Genomic DNA, 26,508 nt, shown 5'->3' on the forward strand with positions numbered 1-26,508 from the left:
TACACCTATATGAATGCTTACACTGTGCATATTTTTGCAGGTGAAAGTTATGAATTTATTTCTCCACATCACAATATTTACACTTTTTGTGTTTAATTGCATCCATTTATTGAGACAAATTTTTCATTAGGTAAATTAATAAAACTATGTAATAAATGAATCCACTTCCTTGTTGCTCCATATTAGGTAACTCTATAGTTAAATTATTTGCACTCTTAATTTTTATGTCACTAATATTTGTAATTTGTATTTTTATTTCAGTTACAAGTTTTTAGTAAATGCACATTTCACAAAACGAGTTCAAATGGTTAGGTAAATTACAGGTTATTTAATAATCTGTCACTCGTAGTATTCATAAGCAATACAAATTTTCTTCTGCAGTTAGGTTGTATAAAGAATACACATTCTCACCAATTAACTGATTTATGAATGTAGAGACTATATTTTCGTCATAATTGGGATAGCATATGGGTAGAAAGAATGAAAGAACTAATTTTCTCATACATAAAGTACATATTTAAATAGAAAAATTTTTATTAATAAAATGAATTTGCCTTGATATAATATTTTTTATTTCACATAAATGGAGTCTTTCATAGACCTTGCCAAGAATAAGTTGATGTATAATAACAAACATTGTTACTGATTATTGATGAAAATAATAATCCTTGATTTTATGCAAATAGGGTTACTGATCTTGTAGGATATGTTCGTCCTAAGAAAACAATTAAACACCTAGTTAAACAAAGTATTGTGAAACATTAAAATTCAATAGTCCTGAAATGGTGCTACCTGACAATATTCATCCTCACCCAAAATTTATCAATTAACCAAGTCTACATTCTTTAGTTACAAGAGCCAAGATGTCTTTTGCAGAAACTTTCCAAGATTGGCTTTAAAGAAGTTTTACCTTCCATTTGTAAAGGTGGAGAATATGAGATAAGAAATGATAGATTCCTACAGAAAACAAGTAGACCACAAAAATTATTTTATGCAACAACTACAAGAAATCAATAAAAATAATGATGAAATAATAACATGGGAGAGAAACGAATAGAAAACTGAAGAGAAGTAGTTAATATTGCTTCAGAGATAATAAATGAAAGAAGCAGAGAAATAGATACACTATTACCTAATGTGGTTCCTCAAACAAACGATCAGAATTTAAGACCAAATTTTGTTATTTTAAGGTCGATGAAAGCTGCGAATATGTCAATAATGCAATAAATTTATGTTTTAAGGTGGGTCATAACTGCTGCTATTATGTCTTCTATTGGCATTAGTGGTTCTACATATATGGCTATTATGGAGAGGTTCTCGAAATTCATCACGAGTGTGTCTTTATCGTGTGCTTAGTAATTTTCCCATTTTTGGCATGATGAAGCAGGAAATTCCTCGTGTCAGTCATCCTCTTGGTCCTTGTGTTGCAGTATGTGTTGTGAGTAGAATCCATTTATTTCTATGGCTATAGTTGTCAGAGTTTCTATGAGGATTATTATGTCATGTGCTCACAAAAATTGTTTGTTAATGCTAGGGCGCTCCTTAGCCCTTCCACATTCCACAGAAGCAGACTAAGATAGGAGTCTCGCTCCTGTCTGCTGGGAGCAAAAGAGACGGTAGTATCTTACGATGACTTCCTGTAGCCACACCTCTACAGTGTTGATTTTCATTAGCTCTTGCATTGGAATCACCCATTTGAAGCCCTTAAGTGTGCCTCATGATTGAAGTTCTTTGCATTATATTATATTGATTACATGAATGCTGGTGAGGTTTTTTTCTAGCCACTTCTTCAGTTGTGCTGCGGTGTAATTTTCGTGTATATATAGCCAGGATCGCGGTCTGCGGTTTGTAGTTGAACTCTTGGTGGTTTGTCATCTCCATTTTCAAGTTTCCTTGAACCCACGATTGTCGTGGTTTTCGTTCGGGCATTGTCCCTGTGAGTCGGTTTTGAGGGATTGGCAGCTATAACTGACCATAGCTGTCCTTCAATGTTCTTGTGGTGTTGATTCCAGGGCGATTTGATGCTCTACCACGGATATCGGCCTCGTTATAGTTTTAACTTCCTCTCTTATCATATTTCTTACATTATTGGAGACCCTTTCGATCATAATTTGAAATTTCTGTGTTAAATTTTTTGTGATCTTGTCCTCCATTTCGACATCGGTAGGCCTACATGTGATTTGTATTTGCTCGATAGTTCTGTCATGTGGGGATTCATTGCCAGTCTCCAGGCTGTTGTGATTCCATTTCTGTCCGCTAGACGTTGGTAATGGCTGATTGCCGATAGTAGCTTCCTGCACCAGGTCGGTAGACACGCCTCCTGTCCCAGATTGTCGTCTCCCTCCCTGAAAGCTATTTCCTCTGTTCCAACTTCACTATGAGATTCCTTTTTTGCCTTAACTGTATCACCTAGAGTAAGTTGCAATTTGTTAAAAACGTTTCTAATGTCACTTACGGCTTTACGAATGCTTTCTTTTTCCTCCTTCTTCAAATATCTTCCTTCTTGAGCGATATTCACTAAACGTTCCAGAGCACATTCAAGACACATTCTAGTCTTGTCTGCCATCTTATATCTTTTCTGTACTAATATTCGGAAAAAGGAATCTGTAGTTCACCCAACTGTTATTGAACAAGAAATTATTGTACAGTTAAAAACTGGGGATAAAACACATAAAATAGAATGTGTTGTGTTAGACAATTTACCTGAAAAAGAATTAGCTGCAATTATTTCCGAAATCTGTGAAGAATATCCAGATAAACTGAATATTGATAGGAAAACATTTGAAGAATTTCCTAAATCTAAATGATATAAAATTAATGCAAAGAGCCATATATGGAGCGAGTCAAAGAATATTATAAGAGAAGCTAATTCGAACACAGAAATAAAATTTATGTAGCATAGTAGTAACTTAGGGCTGTTTCATAAAATAACGTTACTTTTATTTACCCAACTGATGTGTGAATTATCAAATCCTAACCATTCAACATATACTTTATTTCCTACTTTCTCAAAACATTCTCAATAAGAAATACATCAGAATAATTAGTTTTCTGTGGTTTTTGTTCATAAAAATTTCCTCTGATCTCTTTTAATTTATATATGATTGGATCAGAATGAATAACATTTTCAGTTTCAAAAATTTCCATTGAGCAATTGGCTGTATATCCTTTTCCAGATATTCCTTTTAATTTACTTATTCTTACTTTAACAGCTATATTAAATTTAGCATTACTATCTGCCAAATTTGCTATGTGAACAGTTTTCAATAACATTTTTTCATTTTCTTTGCTTACATATTTTGGCTTCATTTTTATTGTCGAATCTTTTGTGTTATTGTATCCATCAAAGATTTTTAACAAAATTGATCCATTTAGATTTACTGTTCAGATTAAGTTTCTTCCACATTTTTTTTCTTTTGATGTTCTATTAAACATTTCAACAACAGATGCTTTTAATTCAGTAAAATCTGAATAATGATTAATATTACATTTTTCATCAGTTCCTGAAATTCCTTATTGTAGAATTCTATTCCATTATCTGCTTATAAGTGTCAAGGATGAGGTATTTTGAATATTTGTTCAGAAGCTTCAACTACATCCTTACCTGTTTTATCTTTAACTGGAACAGCCCAAGCAAATTACGAAAAAACATTGATTAACAGTTAATAAATATTTATATCCCTTACTTATTTTTGTAATGACTATTGAATTACCTGAATTCATTTCCACTAGATCTGCTTGCAATATATCATCTGTACCAAGAGAGACAACATGTCTTCTTTTAAAACTTTTTCACATCGTTTTTGTAATTGATTATTAGTATTTCTAGATATTTGTCGACTTTCATGTCTAAACTCTTATTAATTAGCGAATCTAGTGACTTAAGTTGACTTTTTAGTAAATATATTTTATCTAATCCATAATGGGGGCTTGTTTTCATGTTATTTATTTCTTTATTATGATATTCCAGGATGCTATCATAGATCCTGTGTCTGTGACAATCTTGCTGTATTTAGGTTTTGTAAAATATTTTTTTCTAAGTATTGGATCTTTTAAAACTACTTATATTCCACCTTTAAAATCGACATAAGTTTAAGTATGTTTAAAAATTTTACCTAATTATTTTCGAAACTTTTTGATCACACTTTCCATTTTTGTATCAATTTCACTTTTGATTTTCTCTAGATCTCCTAGTTTTATTTTTTCATTGCTTTGTTTATTTATCTTAGTTCCAAAAATGCACTTTTTTTCAGTTAGCTGAAGTCCTTTATCTGCTTCATGTCTTTTTTCCAAATCTCTATAGGCAATATCGTGTTTTTTACATTCTTCATCTAATTTATTTGTTCTTGGATCACCACATACTAGTCTTTCTTCTTGTTTAGTAAAAAGCCTACGGCACAAATAGCCTGGAACATGCATCTCTGACATCAGTAAATTATTTAAAACCCAGCTGCCTAAACCTTTTCCATGCTTTTCATATTTCCCAAATGTGTGTGGAGGATGATTAAAAAATCTAATCAAGTATGGAATTCTTTTTGGATTATTGATGATGATATTACTAAATTTATTTCTAAACATTTGAGTTATTCCTACTTTTTCATTATGATAATTTTTATATCTGGGTAATTCTTCTCCAAGAATTAGTGATACTCTATCGCTTAATTGACAAACATCATCCATCCAAACTTATTCAATTTCTTTTTCTGAATATTTTTAATTGAGTCTTCAATTGTTTTCATATTTTTTTATTTCTTTCTGTAAAAGTTTTAATTAATCACCTCTGTTTGATATATGTTTATTGGTGTTAGGAACATTTTTTGAAGTGTAGTAATTTTTAATTTTAAAGTATTTTTATAACTCTTGAAAGTTTCTTCATCATATTTATTGTCAACATTACTCTTAGTTAAAAGTTTCATTAAATTATCAGTTGAATTGTAATTTCTATCTTTGATTAAAATGTCGTCATTCTTAAATTTAACTTCTGAATCTCCTATATAATGCTTACAATTTTTGAAACGAGGGCCAAATATTTATCATTGAGAACAGCAATATATTTTAATATTATTGGACCAATACAGGTAGTTTTATATGAAATTTTGTTTCTCCTTTTCTTCTACCTTCTTCAGCATTTCTTTGTATTGTTTTAATCTTTGAGGTGATGGAATTGCAGTATAAAATAAACATTTCTGAAATGAAAATTCTGATGGTGTTAATGGAATAGGAAACATATCATCATAATTTTTTCCCTTTATCTTTAACACATTATCACCTAATCCTTCAATTCCTTGTTTTGCTTGTTCTATTACGTCAGTAGCAGGTGTATCATTTTTTATATTTTTCATATTCTGATCTTGGTTGTTATTCCATTTTTAAATTCTTCTTTCAATTGCTCTTTTACTCTTCTATTTTCTCTTGCTTATTAACAACTTCTGTGTCATAATTTGTAAACATTTATTACATATTGAAAAAAAATACATCAATTGTGTTTTACGTTCTTTTTACTGTTTATGAAATTCTGTATTTTATTTTTAACTTCCTTTTTCTATCATAAAAAATCCAAACAGGTCATTTCAACATTTATTACATATTTCTTTAAAATAGTAAGGCTTTAAATCTCCAGCAACAAACTCGTGGTAAATATGATTTAAATTGTTTCATCTTGTGTGAAAATATTTAAAAAATCGAGATTACTTCTGACTAATTGTTTTGGTATTGTTGAATAGGTCTGGGCTAAATAAAAACAATCTGTTTTTTATGTCTACCTCTAGTGAAATATACTCTAACTGTATCCTGATATTCAAGAATGAAGTCATTGTATACTATAAGTGAATTATCTTCACATTGATCTAGCAGTATAATTTCTTCATTATTTGCAAACAAAAGTAGCAGTTTTCTCATTATACTTGTCTTCAATTTTTTTACCCATTTTTAAATTATTGATATTTTGGCTACACCAAACTTTCAGAATGAACATACAAGTGATAAATTTTATTCCAGTTTAACCATAGTGGTGCTAGAATATAATTGTTGAACATTAATGTCATTTTTCCACAACCACTTGGTCCTGTTATTGCACATTGAGTAGAATTTGGTAGAAGCTTAGCATGTGTATATTTTGACTTCTTCTCAGGAATTCTTGTTTTTGATTCCATATCAGGTTTCATTTAATTAAATAAAACATTATTAATATAAGTGTCTATTTCATTTGAGTGATAAATCATGTATTCTAAAGAAAAGATTGACTATACCTATATGAGACAGCTATAATAATGTAGCACCAGTCAGTTCTAATACAAATTTTCAACTCTCAGAATTACATCAAAAAATAATAAATTATATTGTGGTAGAAAGACGATAGAAATTCCCATTTCTCAGTATAGTCTGAAAACCTAGAATAATTTATTCTTACAGTTAAGCCAAGCATTCACATTAAAGCAGATGAAATGTTAAACAGAATTATTATTGAGACTGATGTTAAAGTATATATAGATATAAAAGATAGTTTCTGAAGTGTGCTATTACCTAGTGATCGAACTATTCAAGCTAATAAAAAAACTGGTGCTAATAATATTCCTAAATTTACTCCATTTGAATCAATCAATATAAATTTTAATCTAGCTGTTGGAATATTTGTGAAGCATACTGATCATTTTCATCCAGAAACTAATATTACTGCTTCATTCAAGCAAAGTGCAGTATTTGGTGACCAATAATTCACGAACTAAATTATCCTGTATATGTTCCGATTTTCGATTCCATTCAAAATTTAGAAATTATTATAAGTGATGAAAGTGATAGTTTGATTGACTTTAATTTCGCTTGTGTGACAGTTGTTTTAGAAATGTCTTCATACTTTTTCCTTAATAAATCGTGAACAAAATCGATAGTTATCAGTTTTATCAACTCCCTGTGAATGAGAAGACTAAAAATAACTCAGATCTCCCCAGCAAGACTACAGAGATTAATATAAATACTGGAGATGGCTGGGTTCATCCTAATCATGCTCAACTGTATATGAGTTTCAGTATTACTGGACCTGATGGTACAGATTATCCAACTTATGATGGAATATCCAATAAAAAATTAAGTGTCAGCTCTATGGCACAGCTGTTTGCAGTTATCACCATAAAGAAATTAAACAATATTTTGTCTACAGTGGAACATACATTTATTTCTTTATGAACTCTTATTCAGTTAACTACGCCTCTAGCAAATAAATTGACTATGGAGGGACATATTCTTAATAATGCGAAAATATAAAGTAAGAAAAACTAAGTACTTTATCCATTAGAATTATTTGGTGAATTTTTTAAAGAATACAAAGAAGTAATTTTTACTTGGAGTTCTACTGCAAATGATGCTATTCTTAGATGGGCTGATCATAATCAGGCTGGTGTAGAAGATGCATCCATACTTCCTAAGGAAGGAAAAATTATTGTGGACTTAATGAAAATTTGTGTACCAGTCATTAATTATGAAGCGAATTATGAACTCAAGCAAGAACAAGAAAGACTAAAAAGTCTGAAAATTCCAATATCTTTCTTTGGAATACAAACCATAGAGATTAATGGATTAATGGGAAAAGAAATTTTGAGTTAAGTATCACTATTTACTACAGTGCTGCAGAATTTGATATGCCATATTTCATCTTCATTGTTTTCCAGACAAAAAGGAAAAATAATCGATTGACTGATCCATCTTTATTCAATTATGTACAGAATATATACCTTAAAACTGAGCAAAACGAAGGTCTTCCTCAAGGAATGTGGAATCTAGATCACCAAATAATTATATAATGGCATCCAATGCTTTCCTAGATTTTAAGAGAGTCACACAATTGAATATTGATGTTAATGTAACCCCCCTCAGTTTCATTGAAAATTATCCAATATGTCTTATAAATATATCTAGAAGAATGAATGTGTTAACTGCTCAGAAAACAACAATGAAGCTGTGTGCCACTTTTAATGGTGATATTCCAGATGACACATTTGCATATCTAGTAACGTATGGTAGAAATATTTTGACATACGATGCTCAACATAGAATATTAAGTGAGAATTTTTAACTATATTAATTTTTGGAGTCCGATGTATTACATTGAGATATAAAGGAATGAATGATCTAGAATTCATTACATGAATTGTGGGGAAAATTTGGTGAATGAAAGTGATCCTCAGTAAATTTTAAAAAATAAATGTCATATATAAAATATAGCTGTTTTCTTTCTTACGTGCAGAGAGTTGCATTCATTAAAAAACTAAAATTTCGATTTTTGTGTTATTTTTACACAAAAGTGCTTTTGTTCATAAAAGTTGGGCAATGACCTAATTAGTTATCTACTTTTGGTCATTTAAGGTTGTACATGCATTACTTGTATGTCAGGTGTACTGCATAATAGTCAGATCCTGCCTCATAACTACTGCTTTCTTTACACTTGCAATCAGTGTCTTACTAGGTTCCCCAAGAACCAGAAGTGATGAACTATCTAGAAACTGAGTGAGGATGTATACAGGACCGGGTACGCTACGGAACATTTTTGTTCTGCAAAATTATCGTCCTATCTGTTGCTTAAGAGTAAACAGTATTTATAACAAAACTGAATGCTTAATTCAGGTTTTATTTGAAAATTGTTAATTTGTAATATGAAACAGGGGGATGTCACAACAAAAATAAATAAAACAATACAAATTAATCATCTAGCGCTAAAAAATCTATTTTATCAACAAAAAAGTAAAATAAAAAAGTATTAGACATCGCTTCAAAGTCTCATCAAACTTACATAAAACATGTTTACGTTATTCATAAACAACTTTCGCATTGATCAAGAATAACAGGAAACTCCTGGTTTTGATCTTGACTAAGAAAATTCTGTTGAGTAAAGAACAACAAAAATACACACACACACACACACACACACACACACACAGATATATATACCTAAAAACAAAGATGATGTGACTTACCAAATGAAACTGCTGGCAGGTCGACAGACACACAAATGAACACAAACATACACACAAAATTCAAGCTTTCGCAACAAACTGTTGCCTCATCAGGAAAGAGGGAAGAAGAGGGAAAGACGAAAGGATGTGGGTTTTAAGGGAGAGGGTAAGGAGTCATTCCAGTCCCGGGAGCGGAAAGACTTACCTTAGGGGGAAAAAAGGACGGGTATACACTCGCACACACACACACACATATCCATCCACACATATACAGACACAAGCAGACATATTTAAAGACAAAGAGTTGAGCTTGAAAAGTGGGGTGCATTCAGCCCTTCAGAGGCAAACGCCTGAGCTACTTGATTGACCAGAACCAGCCGCAGTCACAAAAACTGACAATGGCTGGGAGAGCACTGTGCTGACCACATACTCTACCATATCAGCATCCAGTGATGCCTATAGGTGAGCATGACATGGCGGTTGGTCAGTACTGGTGGGTCTTCCAATACCTGTTCAGACAGAGAAAGAGAAAGATATAAACACGAACAATAGACTAATACTAAATGGTGTGGAGTTCTAATTATGTGCAAAACAAACAAACAAAAAAACAGAAGTAGTCAGATCCCATTTTCCATTTACAGGTTCCACACATACACTGTCTTCCCAGGCTTCAGCCATGAATGAACTTAGAAGAAATCTTGATATACTGTGCAATTAAAGCTTCCTCTCCCACATACCTCAGTGATTTATGGAACACAGCTGTAGGTGTTCTTACATAATTATCAATGTAATATTTTGTCTTTGTGTTGCAGCTCAATAATGAAAATGGCTTCACAATTTTTGCAATGCATTATTATCCTATTGTTTCAGACTGTGTGTTCCTCATTTACTGGTCTTTGCAATGAATATATTCTGAAGGCAGTTAGTGCAGATGTCAACGTGTTTGTATAGAATGTGTTCATGTATGTGGATTCAATTACATGCAACAGAGATGCAAGGAGAGCTTTATAAAGCTTTCATCGGTGTTTACATTTAAAGTAATGATTATACTGTTCAAGAATGCAGCAGTTGGTTTTATTACTACCTTCTTTTTGAAGAACTTAAATTCTATTTTGAAAATATTTGCAAGTGCACTTGAATTAATGTTTACAGCAGTACTCTGTTGGTCAATATTTGGAGTACCAATATATATGAGCACTGTTACTCCCATTTCCATTGTGTTATATGCTGTTATACCTCTGGCGAGTGTCAACCACCGCAAAGCATAATCACTGGTTTTGTATTCTCTTCCTCACTAGCTTCTTTGACTTTTCTATCTTCTCTTACATATTGCTCCATGCTTTCTAAAGTGTCATGTTGTATTGTTTACTCATGTTGAATAAAATCTACTGAAATCATTATGTTATTGACTGTTAGTAGTGTAGTCTACATCACTATTATTTGTAGTACCCAAGTTTGTGGTCCTGGTCTATGTTCGTCATTTGTTCCATCTCCGAAAAAAATTTTCACAATGAACATTCCACAATTACCAACACACTTCCAAGTGCTTTCACAAGGCATTTCATGTGAACCCAGTGCAATATACAGTGCAAATAACCATTAAACAGAACACGAATGTGCGCTTGCCATTTCACCATATCCATGTATACGACTCCACAACAGTGTGGTTTTGGTGTCTCACATTCCGCATCTCTGCCAGGACTGGATTCATGTGTACTTGCTCAGATATCTCAGCCTCCACCTCATGTGTTTCAGACCTGACCTTACTGCACAGTCTGCCTACAGTGTTTGTTTCTCCCTGGAGCAAGTAGACTTTGTCTCTTTGCCTGCTACTCCCATCAGCAAGTCCTACATCATGATGACCCAAGGCAACAACTCTGCTGGACAACCTCTTGTATTCAATCGAGAGTTCACCCCTCAATGCCAGCCCAGCTACCTCCTGTATCAGCCTGCTTATACACACCACTCGCTAAATGGCAAACTGCTGAAGTTGCCTTTACTCTCAACTGACAACTCATGCACTTGGTTTGTTCTTATTGAGAACTTATTGAACTTGCATGGAAAGTTCGATGATGATTCTCACTTTTTGTACCTAATCACCCATCTCCAATTCCACATCGACCTGATTAGTGACTTGGTGCTTTGTACCCCCTCTCATTATAAATACTTCTTCAAAAAGAATACTGTTACTAAGTACCTTTCCTATGCCCCATCAAAAGTGCTTCGCCAAATTATACCCATTGTTGATGCTGCCTTCATGCTGGATCTGGCTCTATGGACCATCTGCCTTGTTAAACTTCTGTCAGAATTGCAACTTCACCTGCTGTCACATGCATCGGAACCTCTAGACTCCAGATTGCGCTTCGCTGACCAAGATTATAACTCACTTTGACACCGTCAGCTGGTCCATACCACCAATGATCTCAAGAAAAAAGAGGTGGGTGTCTCCATGCTCCTGCCTCCTCCTATCTGCTGGAAGAGCACACAGAGCAGTCCACATGCAGCACACAGTTTCCTGGTAGTAATCTACATGCACTGCCTGCACCTGATGGACGGTCCTCCCTGAGAGCTGCCAAACTACCATCTGGAGTGCGCCTACCCCTGCCACTCTACCGACAGACAGCACACGTGCAGTGGCGAACCACCACCCCCACTCATTGTACCTGCCATGCTGGTTTCACTCCACATTCAGCGATGCTGCATGTAATTCTCATCTGCGTTGTGCATACTCAAACTCCACAAGTGGCATGGTTCAGGCATGAATTCATCTCAAAGCCTACACTGCAGCAGACGGTGAATGCTGTGATTAGCCACTGGTGGCTGCCTTTGGCTATAAATTTTTGATCCACATGGATGCTGAGATCAGTGTGATAACTCCTGAACTAGCTCTGACAAAAACAAAAAACTCTATTATTAACGCCCTTGACAAAGCTGAATTTTCAGTACAATTTTCTCCTGGACTTCTTTTTATGGGGCTTTCCATGTGGTGGACATTGATGAACCCTTCTACAACATTTCAGCTTTTCACTGAATATTCGTGAAGCTGCTTTGCTGCATCCTGCTTCAGGAGCTTCATTTCTGGGCTTGTTTGGCTTTTTCTACTGCCTTCCTTCTGTTGAGGATCCACTCATACATTCTTTGGTCGAGTGCTCATCTTTAATGGCTCACCTTACAGCACTGCTCATTCACTTCACTGTCAGGCACACTGCAACCAACACTCTCCACAAGCACGACAACATCCTCCGGCAATGGATTGATGCAGCATCTGAGGAATTAACACAGGCACATTAGCTGTGGCAACTGTCATCTACACCATGATGTGACTACACCATTGTGTGAGTACCGAGTGTGGACCTCACAACAGCTGCCTTCACTACTCGGGTCAGTAACACTACATCTTCTGGTACCAACTTACAGTGTTTTCCACCTGCGCAAATCAACCATAAAGTCCCCTCATGGTGCCAGATGACTTTCGCCTATCAGGCATGCATGTCTTATCATGAAATCAATACCACTAAGTGACCTCTTGTTCATCACAAAGCACTTTGGTCCAATTCAAAGAAACTCCACCAGGCCAAAACCATTGCTAGTGAGCTTCTTAGTTTGGGCATCGTTCACCAGGCAGATAGCAACTGATCTTCTCCCATAAACCTAGTGCAAAAGAAAGACAGTTTGGCCAGGCTCCACAGTGAATTAATGCCCACACCATTATAGACAACTGTCTGATCCCACACATACAAGACTTTGCACAGCTGCTTAGTGGCATGCAGATATTTAGTGTTTTGGATTACTGCAAGCCTATCACCAGATTCCAGTGGCCCCAGAGAACATTCCAAAGACCACCATGATTACACCCTTTGGCCTCTCTGAATGCTGTTATATGCTATATGTCCTAAAAAACGCTGCCCAGACCTGGCAATGTTTCATTGACTCCTTTCTTTTTAGAAAGGAGTACACCTATCTAGACAACATACTCATTTTCTCCTTATCTCAGGCAGAGCATGAATTGCAACTTGCTCATGTTCTGAACATACTACATAGGAAAGGTGTCGAGATAAACTATGAGAAAACTCAAAGGAAGGAGATGTAACCTCATGCTTTTTGGCTGATGGCATCCGTTTTACCTCCGACAAGGTTGATTCCATTAAACACCCTCCTCTTTCTGGTGACTACTGTGAGTAGCGCCAGCTTCTCAGCACTATGACCTTCTACAGATGACACATTCCTCATGCTGCACTGGTTCAGGCCCACTGCACTGATGCCCTTAATGGCAAAAACACTTCTGGTGCCTGGAAGGTTCCCTGGATGGAAGGCTTACATCAGCCTTTCGATGCACTGAAGTTGACTCTTTCCCACAATGTCAGTCTGGCCCATCCTATCCCAGATGCTTGTACTTCCATTATGACTGATTCATCAACAGGTGCAGCATTACAATAACATATGGTGGTGATACAACAGAACCTTTGAATTTTTTTCCAATAAACTGTCAGCCTCTCAGCACAAGGGGTCCACATTTGACCGTGAATTACCAGCAGTCTATGAAGTGGTACTATTCTTTCGTGGTGAGACTGCAAATTCACCATTTACACAGCTTACTGTCCCCTAACAGATGCGATTCAAAACCCAAGTAAGGGTGTACCTGCACGACACCTACATCACGTGGACCTCATGTGTCGATACTCCACTGATATGCGGTACATACGGGATGCAGGTAATGTTGTTGTGGATTATCCTGCATAAACTCTGTAATCTCAGACATTAAAATGGATGAGCTTGTCAACCTACAAGCAAACAACCCGGAGTCGCCAAAAATCCTTCAGGATTCGAACTTTGCTCTAATGCTCGAGCAACGCCTCCTCCCAGGCTCCACAATGCCCATCTTCTGTAACACTTCCACAGATAACCTCCAGCTGGTCATCCTCACCTCCCTCTGTTATGCAGTTTTTGACTCCCTTCACACCCTTGCCCTTCTGAGAATTAAAGATACAACTACCATCATAATGGAACACTTCATCTGGCTGGTGATTGAGAAGGACTCAAGGGAGTTGACATGTGCAATCAGACCATGCCAAAGAAGCAATGCTGGTAGACATGCCCAGCCACCCCTTGGAACTTTTAGCGTACTAAAGGGCAGGTTACAACACATCCACACTGACATCATCGGTCCTCTACCCACGCCTGACTGCTTCGATTTCATCGTGATTATTACTGATTGTATGACACCTTAGGTTGAACCCATCCCAGTCCCTGATATCATGGCTGAGGTTGTAGCTCTTGCCTTCATCAATTTCTGTATTGCTCAATTCAGTTGCCCTTCCACAATTGTCATGGACCAGGGCCACAAATTTGAGTCAGCGTAGTTCTCCCAACTGTGCAAGCTCTGTGAGGTGGAGAAATTCCATAGAACAGCATACTATCCCCATAGTAACACCTTAGTTGGGAGATGGCATCACACTCTGAATGCGGCACGTACGTGCCAAAGTGGCTCTGGGTCCTCTGCACTCCACTGCACTGGGTTCTACGAGGGTACGCACAGTGCATAAAGACAACCTCCAAGCCTTATTAGCAGAGGTCTCATATGGCAAAGCCCTTGTCCTACCAGCTCAGTTTTTTGAGCCAGTGCCCAATCTAAATACAGATGAACTTCCAGAGCTGGTTAAATGAGTATGCCAATGCATTTCTAAAATACATACCCCCTTCCAAGAGCTCATACCATTCCTCACTTATTCCTGCATAAGGATCTCAAACACTGTGACTACATTATGCTACGTGATGACCAATCAGAGTCGCACTCCAGCCCCATACTCTGACCTGCACAGATTGTTCAGTAGAGGACAAAACACTTTTGACATTCTACTTAATGGGAAGAAGCAAACAGTGTCCGTTAATTGGCTCAAACCAGTCTGATGTTTAGCTGATACCACCCCTCTTGGTCCCTAGTATGGATGACAGTTATGATTCTACAGTCGTGGTCCCCAGGGTGAGGTTACGGTTTCTCTTCTGAATGTTTCCTGTAGGGATCGAGTGCAGTGTCTCTTCCTCTGCATATGATTCTATTCCTTTATGTAGATCAGTGTTCAATATCAATGTCTATGATCTTACCATTGATGACCTATCTATCAGAGTGTGCAATGGCACCATCTTCATCTTCAACATTCCTTCAACACCACCATAGAACACATCGCCACACTTTGACGTCACCCCTCTTGTGACATTCAATGTCCCTGATGTTGCCGACATTGATTCTATAATAGCATCTGTTTCAGGTAATGGCATCCTTTCAATACACATGCCTCTCCACCCACCACTGACCACTTTCTGCAGGAAACCAACACTATTTTCGAATGGGACACTGCCTACATCTTCCCAGATGGGTTCGAGGATTTTTTTGTCGACACTATTTCCAGCTCTGCACCTGCCCCTTGCTGTGCACTACCTGGTATGTGTGTGGGGGGGGGGGGCGGCTCTGTGGTGCGTGTAGATCATAGCACATCATAATTGTTGGTTTTGTATTCTCCTTTATGTTGACTTTTTGACTTGTCTCTCACCTCTTACATTTCGCGCCATGCTTTGTTAAGTGTCATGTTGTATTGTGTTCTCATGTTGAATAAAATCTACTCAAATCATTACCTGGTTGGTTTTTACTAGTGTAGTCTACATCACTACCATATATAATATCCACATACTCTATTCTCAAAATCTAGTTGTAAATCAGTCAGAGAAAGAAAACAAACAAACAGATCAAGAGGAAGATCTGTTAGTTGTTTCTTCTGACTGACGTAAATATTTTTGAAAATGGCCCGTGTGAATTTAAAAGGCTGTATCTTTATACTTGCAGATTGTAGCAAGGAGCTCTGTAGGTTAACTTGTGTTGGTAACTGGCTTTTGATTTCTGAACTTAAGTCAATATTGTAGCATGTGATATCTACATAGATTTTACTTTCCTTATTTATTAATATTATAAGAAATGACCCACAAGAATTTAGAAGCCTGTGTCTTTATACTCATGAACTTTATAAAGTAATTTTTGAGAAAATGTCTCTCTAGAGAATAGCAGTTTATTTATTGTTTAAAAATGAATATAAATAGTCACAACCACAATAAGCTGAGACTGTTCATATTCGTTTCTAAATAGTATAAAAGATTTGACCATAATCAATGGCACATAACAGGCAGATATTACGGGAAACATAAATATAGAAAAATTTTACATGCTGAAACAATAAAAGTGTAAGAAACAGTGATAGTGGGAGAATTTGCATGTTCTTCATATTTTCCTACTATTTCTTGCAATTTTCACTATTTTGTTAGACAAGAAAGTTAGGACATTACTTTTCAGATTGTTCAGTACTAACAACTTAAGTCAAGATGTGTATAATCATCACTTCATCTGAATATTTACTATTTATATGCTCACAGGCAGACAAGTTTAAGCTTTTAAACAAGTTAGGACATGAAATGATGGAACATTTCCATGAACTTGCTTAAAGATTAATAAGCATTTATCTTCTATTATTCTTGATCTTTTTAGTTGTTATAATGCATTTGAACATTACCATTTCAATATAATTTTGCAATGGTATGAAGGCCTATGTGTTCATTTGCTGCCTAGTGAATGGTTACATACCTTACACAGACTAATTTTTTATTCACTCATTTTCTTCCACTGTATTCCAAAAAAGACAAATAATTTGAAATAGTAATTATAATAGTAACAGTATCAGAGAGCTAATGAAAATTGTGTGGCCTTGGTGATCTGCAGTTATGAATATTGTCGTGGCATATACTTGTTTCTAGACTGGAAATGTTAATGGGCTGACTAATAGAGGAGATTTGTTTTTTCTTTCAATCCTTGTGCTGTGAAATTAATATAATTACTTTAAGTTTCTAACATCATTTTACAAAGTACAGAGCCATAACTGGACGATAGTACCTTCAAACCATTTTTTGGTGTGTATGTTTACAGTACAAAATCAGAATTTAGTTTTGTACTTCAGAAATCTGATTGCATTTCATGTTTTGCAATGTTTGAGAGAAGCTTCTCACATTGGTCACATTTATTATTTGCTCTGATCAGAAGAACAAAATGTTCAACTTTTGGTAACTGTGTCTTTGAAATTTCTCCACTTTTTCTGATCTTTACCAAGATTTATTTGAAGATTTTGTCAAAATAAAAAATATATATATATACTGAAGTATTGCCCTTTGACCTCAGCATAAAGCAGGACATTAAAAATGATATTTACAGATTTTCTTGAGATATATATAATCTGGTTCCTGCAAAATCGTAGTTGCATAGATTTGTGTGAAGACCATGTTTTACTGTGTGCCAAGAGATGGTAACGCTAAAAGCAGTAACTAAGAAGTAAACTTGGCTGAGATGCTTCACTTTATTTGCAAATTTGAACTTTATGATAATCTCAAACAAAGATTTAACTGTTTATTACAAATTTCATATTTGATCTTTCTTGGCATTCATTATGTATTGTCTTGTAACAATGATCATGAAGCTTTAGAAGACTATATTGCTTTAGTAATTGCTGTAGGTATGCTGCTTTAGTGTATTTTACCACTGAAGTATCTGTTTGGTGCTTAATGAGGAGAGTATTCCTATTTGGATATGCTGACTTTGTGAATATCTGATTTTTTTCCTAAATTTAGCTAGTTTATGAAAATTTTATTTTTGATGCAACCAATACAGTTATTGTGATATGTCTTTCTACTTTCAAAACACATCGTCATTTTTGAATGTACTAAGATCATTAAACTTATACTGTACATAAATGAGTACAAGCATGGTTGCATGCTTGGACAACATTATAATTAATTTCATTGAGGACGATTTTAGAGTCACATTTGCAGGAAGACACTTTGCAGATTATCCTTTGCTCCTGACACTTTATAAGAGGCAGCCAATTAAAACCACCAAACCTAACTGGTGAGAGAACAAAGAGAGGAGTACATTACACTGTTTATTGAAAAGTTAAGGAAGGAAAAGTGGGACTGGGTATACAAATGTCAACTAGGGAAACTGGAAACAGAAATAGCCTTTGAGAAATTTATGGAACTATGGTATTTTTGTTCTCCATTAACAAATGCTAGAACTACAAGGAAACCTAAAAATAAAATGCTGAACTGGTTTACCTAAGAACTTTCTGAAATTAGGGAAAACTTGCACACATTACACTGGATTTGCAAGCCTGCCTGTATTCACAGGACTGAGCAGAGAGAGAGAATTTATAATTTGTTTACTAAATCCTAAAAATTCTACAGAACTAAGCCCCTCCTCGCAAAAAAACTAGCATCTGAAAGGTACATAGGAAGTGCTCTCAATAAATGGAAGGCAGCATGGCAAATTATAAATCAAGATCTCACTCCCAAACACACTCAAGTGCCTTTGATGGATCCTGAGGTACTAAATAACTTTTTTATTAATTCAGTTAAGGAAGTAACAAACAGTATTAAAGAAATAAGTTCTTCCACAGTGGATCTGTTGACTACCCCTCTGCCCAATGAACATGTATTTCGCTGGAATCCTATCACACCCACTGACATTTTAAAAACTGTTGTCAAATTTTCAAATTCAAAATGTATGGCTTGCTACTGGTTGTCCAATTGTATTATTTAAAAAACAATACACTTAATATGCTCACAGTAGCCAGTATTTTCAATAAATGCTTAGAATTTGGAGTTTTTCCTAATACACTCAAGGTATCTAAAGTCATCCCAGTTTATAAAAAAGGGGAATAAAAAACTACCTGAAATCTATCGACCAATTTCAATTGTGCCTATATTGTCAAAAATATATGAAGCACTAATTTACAACTAGCTAAATACCACTTTGAAGATCATGGCTTACTTTGTAGCTTTCAGCTTGGATTTCGCAAGGGAAAAAATACAACTGCTGTGTTTTAGAAATTATTGATCAAACATTATCTGCTATTGAAAACAAAAATAAAATATCAGTTGTACTGGGTGGCCCAAAAAGGATGGTCGGATTTGAACTGCGTAGTACCATTGAAAGGTGAGGAGGGGGGACCACTGCCGGCCGTCTGCAAGTCGGCCATTACACCCAGTTTGCCACGAGATGGCGCAGTGGACGGTCGAGCATCGTGTTTTTGCTGTGGAACAGTTTTTCAGAAATGATGAATCGTTTATTACTGTGCAACGATTGTTTCGACAACATTTTGGTGTAGCGCGTGATGGACCCATTCCAGATCGCAGATCCATATCACGTTGGGTGACTGCATTCCGGACAACAGGGTCTGTCAAAAGTGGTAAATCTACAGGGCGTACACGTACGGCAGTTACTCCACAGAACATTGATGATGTTAGAGCGTCAGTGCTGCAAAGCCCGCGTCGTTCCACTAGGCGTCGTGCTCAAACTTTAGGCCTCAGCCGTAGTTCGTTGCAGCATATTTTAAGCCGTGAGTTACAGTTTCACCCATACAAAATTATGATCACGCAAAAGCTGTATGATCGTGATTTTGAGCAGCGAAGACGATTTTGTGAATCAATGCTTGACATTTTGTACTCTAATAATGATGTTGTGCTTCTTATGTCAGATGAAGCCCATTTCCATTTAGACGGCTATGTCAATAAACAAAACTGCCGGTATTGGGCAGCAGATAATCCCAGAGAATTGCACCAAAAGCCTCTTCATAGTGCTAAGGTAACAGTCTGGTGTGGAATTTCAAGATTGGGGATTGTTGGTCCTTATTTTTTTGAGGAGAACAACGCTACAGTCACAGTGAACTCGAAACGTTACGTTAACATGCTACGTAGCTTTTTGGTGCCAAAACTGCGAGAGTTACATGTAAATCGAGATCGAATTTGGTTTCAACAGGACGGGGCCACGGCCCACACAGCCAATGACTCCATGTGTGTTTTAAGGCGGATGTTCCCCCACCACATCATCTCGCGTTTTGGAGATGTCCACTGGCCCGCGAGATCACCTGACCTCTCAGCCTGTGATTTTTTTCTTTGGGGATATCTAAAGTCAAAAGTCTACGTACAGAAGCCCCGAAACTTAATTGATCTGAAGGAGGCAATCAGTGCGGAAATTATGGCAATTCAAGAAGAAACAGTAGTGAAAGTGATGGAAAATTTCGAGGAAAGACTTGTGGAATGCATCACCGAGGAAGGACACCATCTTCCGGAAGTCATTTTCCGTACATGATTTTTTGTGGTTAGTTCTTGTAATTGGGTGCCTGGGAGCATTTAGTTACTTAATTGAATAAAATTAATTTGTAAAACTGATGGAGTTATAGTTATTTAAAATGTGACCATCCTTTTTGGGCCACCCTGTATTATGTGACTTAAGCCAAGCATTTGACTGCATTCCTGTTGACATCCTACTAAGGAAATTGGAATACTATAGGTTGCAAGAGAACACTTTAGTCATCATCACTTCTTACTTGAACAGCAGGAAACAATTCGTTTGAGTCAGGAATATGCATTCTTCCATTCTCGAGATAGACACAGGTGTTCCCCAAGAATCCATCCTTAGACCCTTCCTTTTCATTGTTGCAATTAATGACCTGCCTTACAACATATCACAGCTTGTCATATGTTACATAGATGATACTACACTGTTTACCTCTCATCAGAACATCTCTGAACTCAATCACATAACAAAAGAATCATTTGACATAGCTTTGGACTGGTTTACTGCTAATAAACTCTTATGTAATCCCGATAAAACACAACAGCTCATACTAGGCATGACAAAGGATACAGAAACCAAATCAGTAAAACTTCTAGGTATTCACGTTGACTCCAAACTTAATTGTCAAGAAAATATCATCATGTCTGCAAAAAGATATCTCAGGTATCGTACCTCTTTTTGAAACTAAGGGACATGGTAAGCATGGATTACTTTCCGATGATGTACTTTGGACTTTGGCCTTATTATATGGGGACATTCTCCCCTTGATAATATTTTAAAAATAGAAAAGGAAGTTTTGAGCTTAATTTGTAAGACAGGTCATTAGGAACATTGTCGTCCACTCTTCACCAGGCTCAAAACACTTACTGTTGTATCTGTATAGATTTATTTTATATATATGTTGCAGGACATCACTTTGAATAATATGACAGAACTTGGTGTCAGGGGGGGGGGGGGGGGGGGGAAGTTCATGACCACAATATTAGGGCTAAGTCAAAGTTAGATATACCTAGGCACAGGTTAGCAATGACTGGAAATTCACACGAAGTAAACGCACTCAGAATTTTCAATAAGTTACCAGTTTTTGCTCGGACCATGTATATAATTAGTTTTAAACATAAGTGGTACAACTGGTTAACAGATCACCCTTTTTATAATATTAAAGAATTCTTTGATTTACCATATGATTATATTAACTTTTAAAAACGGTTACTTTTAATTGCATTATTATGTACTACATTAACTACGTAGAACTAATATTTTATGCTACACATTGTAATACTGTGGATTGTATATACGTTATCTTGTATCAAACTGACAAAATGATTTATGGTGAATAAAGATTCTTGATTCTTAAAATGTAAGAATAGCTTATGAGTAAATTAACATTAATTTTTATTTAGATATCATTTGTATTCATATTCTGCCATGTAACATATTTCTAAAACAGCCAAATTACAATTTAAGAAATTCTTGTATAAAATGGAAAATTCAATTCAGGAAATTGGTAAAATCACAAAGACGCTGGAAGACTGCCCAGTAATGCCTATAGAAGCATGTTTCTAACTTCCAGGACAATAGGTTCCTTTTTGAGGGACCTAAGTTTCAAGAGAAAAAGGAAGACAAAGATGAAGGAAATATAATTGTAGAGTGTAAGAGGTAAACAATGTGCTAGCTTCAGCTCAAAGATAATAGGCAATAATAGGCATGACATAGTGAGAAGCAGAGGCAGAGGAGATGATAAAAGAGGAGCAGAAAATGAAATGTGCAGAGAATAAGGCACTTAGAAAGGTGAGAGGAGAGGGGGCAGTGGTGGTTTGCTTCGTCTGTTATGGATGGAAAATCTGGGGAATGAGAGTGCAAGAATAATTCATAAGAAATAATAATACTGAAAGTGAAGTTCACTTGAGAAAACTATAAAATTATGAGACAGAATGGCTGGTCACTACTTACCTTCAGTAGGCAAAATTCTTAGTGTTGATGACACATGTATAGAAGCACAAGAAACTATCATAGCTTTTGTAACTGTTAGATTCTTCTTTGAGGAGGAAAGAGATATAGGTTGGGGAAGACAGAAAGGGAGAGGAAGTCACTGAGGTGCTAGGATGATGGATATGAACTGGTCATCCTTTCCTGAGGAAGGAATTAATAATTCCACTTCTTGTGATTTTGTATATGTCTGTCAGCAGTACTAATAAGGTAAGTACTGGCCTGTCATTCTTTTTTATAATTTTAAGTAAATAATAAGTAGGATAGAATTATAAAAGTCACCAGGACAGGAAGGGGGGGTTAAAATAACAGAAGCAAAGTCAAGGAGGACAGTGGGGACAGTGGGGTGAGGGGATATCTAGGAGAGTGAGTTCCTGTCTTTGGATTTTAATAAACTGATGCTGAATATAAGGATCCAAGTGGCTTGTGGGGTATAAAAAGCGCTCTGGTCCCTTCATCCCCAAGGTGGATAGTTTCATTTTAATCATCCCAATATGGAAAGTCACACAAGAACTTAATTAGTTACATGTGTCCCCTCACATTCAATCCTGTGCGATTTCCCAGAGATGGAACTGGAGAGGATGGTGGTGAGTGGGCACAAAGAATAGATTTTACAGTATAATCAGTAGCAAGGGCAGGAACCTTGAGGTGGTGTGGTGGTCTGGAAATTATGAATGTTTTGAGAAGAATCTTGAAAAGGTTAGGAGGGTGATGGAAGGTGACCAAAGGATGGTGTGGAAAGGATATGAGGGAGAAATGATATTATTTCAGTGCCGGACTTGAGAAATTAATGTACTGATGTATTTTAGCCCTGGCTCATACTGGGTAACTGAAATAGTAAGAACAGTAGTCAGAGCTGTGCTGCTCTGATGGGTGGGGAAGAGGACCATCTGGGCAATTTAGTTGTGGAACAATTCAGGAGTAGGTGTGCCCCCTGGAACAAAGTACTTGTGTGCCTTTCAGTCTCTCTGTAATTTTAATAGTACCAGGTGTGTGTCTCAAGGCATATTTGTAACTGTCATGTTCTATTTTCTCAGTTGTGTTACACCTGTGATATTTTTTCATCAAAACTAGACATGATTGTCTCAATGGGAATTCCGCGATCGATCATTAAATAAAATATGGCGTTTCAGTCTTCGATCGCTATTCTTTATTTTCAATTACCGGTTTCGGGCTAGCTGCCCATATTCAGATCATATGTTGTAGTTACAGAGTAACTTGTCCGTACAGAACACATGGTTCACTGTCATAAGTAAAGATAGAAATTTACTTTACTTATGACAGTGAACCTTGTGTTCTGTATGGACAAGTTACTCTGTAACTACAACATGTGATCTGAAGATGGGCAGCTAGCCCAAAACCGGTAATTGAAAATAAAGAATAGCGATCGAAGACTGAAACGCCATATTTTATATTTTTTCATGCTTATTTTCATTATGGGATATAAACAGATGTGAAAGTATATGCACACTTTAATCATATTGTAATTTTTAATTAATTGGTGTTCTAAATGTAAGATTAAATCAGATTGTCCTCAGTTACTCAGAAGTCTTGAATCCTGTTCTTCTTTGCAGATATATGCAGTTGTCTGTTGTCTCCTACTTGTGTCTTCCCCTAATCAGTGCTGCTGGTAAAAATGTGCTCTGTGTTTAATTATATATGGCTGGTACACAGTCAACAGTGAAAATGTAGTGTGGAGAGAGTATTATATTGAGGAAGCTCTGGGAGACAGCTATAATTTCTTTAGTGACAAATGCTCACCCATAAATAATTTGTAATATATAGAATTTTATTTTAGTTTGAAAAATCATCATCATTTCCTGTTCTGGAAAGAAACATTCAGACTATTTACTCTTAGTGGCAGAGATCGGTGTTCATCACAGTCATACATTTCTAGTAGTATTGACAATGTATGGACTTGCTGCTATTCTGCTGCTAAATGTTTTTGCACAGACATCTCTCTTTGTTATATGATAATTATGTGGTGGCATAACATCTCTGACTGGAGAAAAGGAAGATCACTGCCCAAGGGCATACCCAGGATCTGAACTGGGGGGGGGGGGGGGGGGGGGGGGCAGGTCATACTAGTCTCAGGAAACAAGGACTCAAGACAACATACAGCACTTCTTATTAAATAAAACAGTAAACCAGTGAAAAATTGCTTTTAATAAACATTTTAAATACAAGAATGCACTTGTACAATCCAAGAAAACATGCAGCATTTCTTATTAAATAAAACAGTAAACTAGTGTAAAACTGCTTTCAATAAACATTTTAAATATAAGAATGCACTTGTTTAAAAATACAACCTTTTAATTCAGTAATAATAATCTTCTAGGATTTGCCACAAATTTCTCAATTACTGTCACCTGGATGTAAGCCATGAGATATTATTGTTATTTGTGAACTTGTTAATATATTCACATCATTTACACTCCTATGACTTTTAGTAAATGCAACACGAAGCAGACAGAATTGTAATTCAAGCAACAACAAATTTACGTCTGGAACGAAAGTAATTTGCTGCTGTAATGCTCTCAAGATGTTTCAAGTCACATTTCATTATACATTATTTGTTGAACATGTCAGTAGAGCTGTTCCAGCATAAATAGCATGAATTTATTTATGCACCATATCACAGTTTGTATAGAGAACATCGAATACTAATAACCACTATTATTGCTTCACAGATTACAGTATAATAAAATAATATCCACAGAAAAAATAAAATTTAGTTAAACATCCTGCCTCTTAAAAAACGTGAGCAAAGAAGTAGATAATGTAACTAAACTCACCTTTTTTAAAAAATTTCCTGATGTCCATTTGATGGTTCCAATAACTCCATGGACCAATAAAAAAAATTGGTAGCTTAGTTTAAATTTACACTGCTCCCCTGATGAAATACAATGCGATGTTGAGCCGAACCGAGTGATGACAATGGAATGGAAGCTGAAATCATGTAATGAGCGAGGGTGGGGGCAGGGGGGCAGCTTGGTTTCAACAGTAGCATAGCGAGGAGCCCGTTTAGACTGCGGGCTCAGCAGAACGATGCAGAACAGTGCTGCACGATAGCTCTGAGTTTTGTTTCGTGTGATCGTTGGATGCGATTTCTTGCGATGGACATCGAAAGTCCCATATGTACGTCAACATCCCATGTTGTGGGATCAGAAAAACAAACACTGCCATGACAGAGGTCTGGTATGCCAAGCTTGAAATGAACTGTATAAGTACAAAAAATTAAAATAAATAACTACCAAAAATATTACAGACAAGAAACGCACAAACTTTGGTGTATTATCATATTTGAGTTATGTACAAATTTTATCATTTCAATAAAGAAATGATAGCCCCAGTAGTTACAGTATTCAATAAACGATTCATGAGGTAAATTTGCAATAATTACATTTGACAGGTTTTGAACACCTCTCCTCCACTCCTCATCCTTCTTGAAGCTCCACTGTTTGCTTCTGAAAGCATGGTTCAAAGTGCTGTTTTCGATTATGTCCTGGTAAAAACTAAACTGGGGGAGATTTTGGGTCTACCTTTATTGATTAATATGTTGTGAAGGAAGGAGATGCACTGAACAACAATGTCTTTGTGTTCTAAAGGAGTTTTTTCTCTTTGGGAGAATATGCAACTTGCTCATCATAAATCCGAACGTGCATTCCACTAGCACTCTAGCCGCCAATAATTTCTTGGTAAATAATCTTTCTTCGTCACTTAGTAACAATCCAGAAAATGAACTCATTAAATTATGCAAGTGAGCAAGGGCTTCAGGCAGCCTTAATGCGGCTTTTACTGAAGTGCCCGGTAGTTTTTTTGGTAATGGCCAGTTTTGTGGAACGTTCTAAACATTATTTTATAAATCACTTGCACTAGATGTCTCACCATCTACTGCTTGTCATAACCTGCACGTCAACTGCTATTAATCTACAGTTAGTGTCAGCTGTAACTAAAAAATTAATAGTTTAGGATCAGAAAAGCATTTTACATTTAAATATGGTAGGAGGAACGATGTTGTTTGTTAGAAACTTCACATAGTCATGATCCCTTACTGCCTACAAGTGAATACGCTGTTCCTTGGTGACGTAACATGCCTGTGAATAGCAGAGCAGATTGCTTATTGCTAAATTTATTATTTCTATAAACTTCCCTGCTGACAGTAACATGTCGCAGGCGAAAAAAATTACTCATGGATCTGCACAAATGGTTTCGAATATCTTCTGGGGGGGGGGAGGGGGAGGGGGGGGGCTGCTGCCTCCCCCTGGCCCTCGCTGGGTACGCCCATGTCACTGTCCCAGGAGGCAGTGAAAGTTAGTATGCCCTGTACACTTGTAATGATTACATGAGTTATATATACTGCGCATAGCGATAAATAGTGTGTCACTATTCTGCTATTGCACCTAT

Source organism: Schistocerca cancellata, chromosome 7 (genome assembly GCF_023864275.1).
Source record: "Schistocerca cancellata isolate TAMUIC-IGC-003103 chromosome 7, iqSchCanc2.1, whole genome shotgun sequence".
Lineage (NCBI taxonomy): Eukaryota > Metazoa > Arthropoda > Insecta > Orthoptera > Acrididae > Schistocerca > Schistocerca cancellata.